The 699-nt window shown below is 44.1% G+C and overlaps 1 long non-coding RNA gene across 6 annotated transcripts in view; it reads right to left on the reverse strand.

Annotated features, from left to right (window-relative positions):
* LOC102431266 overlaps nucleotides 1-699 on the reverse strand; it is an 87,844-nt gene that overhangs the window by 29,498 nt on the left and 57,647 nt on the right. The window lies entirely within an intron of this gene.

Below are 699 nucleotides of genomic sequence, written 5' to 3' on the forward strand. Positions count from 1 at the left end.
TCGCTGTTATTTTTGTTTAGATTGATCAGCGAAGGAAGGCCTCTCTGATCAAGTAGGCATTTGAAACAAAGTGCTGAAGGAAGGGAGGAAGGGGATCTCATGGAGCTCAGCAACAAATGAGGAAGTAAGGCAGAGGAAAGATCTTGTGGAAGAGCAATGAAATAGAAGTATTCCGGGTCAGTTTCAGGGACAGTAAAGGGGACAGAATCACTCCAACAGAATGGGCAAGGGAGAAAGAAGATGACATTCATTAGGTTGGGTAGGAATGGGATGGAGTAGTTCACACAGGACTTTCTAAGCCACTGTCTTTTAAGAGCTATATGGTCTGTATCTTGAGAGAAATAGAAGACCACATGAAGCTTTTGATTTCAACCGACTGGAACAATCTAAAAGGATAAATCCAGGAGGTAAGGGTAGAACAGAGCACCTAGTCAGATTAGATGACAGTGCCTAGCCTAGGTGGTATCAGTGGAGCTAATAGGTACTGGTCAGATTAAGGACATGTTTGAAAAGAAGAACAGATAGGATTTGTAGGAGACAATAGAGACTCCAGGGTTTCTGATCAGGCAACTGCAAGAATGGAGCTGCCATTTCCCAAGATGGAGCAGGCTGGGTTTGGCAGGGCTGGGAAGGTATGCAGAGGCAAATGAAGAGTTGGAATTAGACATGGTAGGTATAAGATGTCAATGAGCATCCAAG

This window comes from Myotis lucifugus, unplaced genomic scaffold (assembly GCF_000147115.1).
Source record: "Myotis lucifugus unplaced genomic scaffold, Myoluc2.0 scaffold_76, whole genome shotgun sequence".
In the NCBI taxonomy this organism is placed as follows: Eukaryota; Metazoa; Chordata; class Mammalia; order Chiroptera; family Vespertilionidae; genus Myotis; species Myotis lucifugus.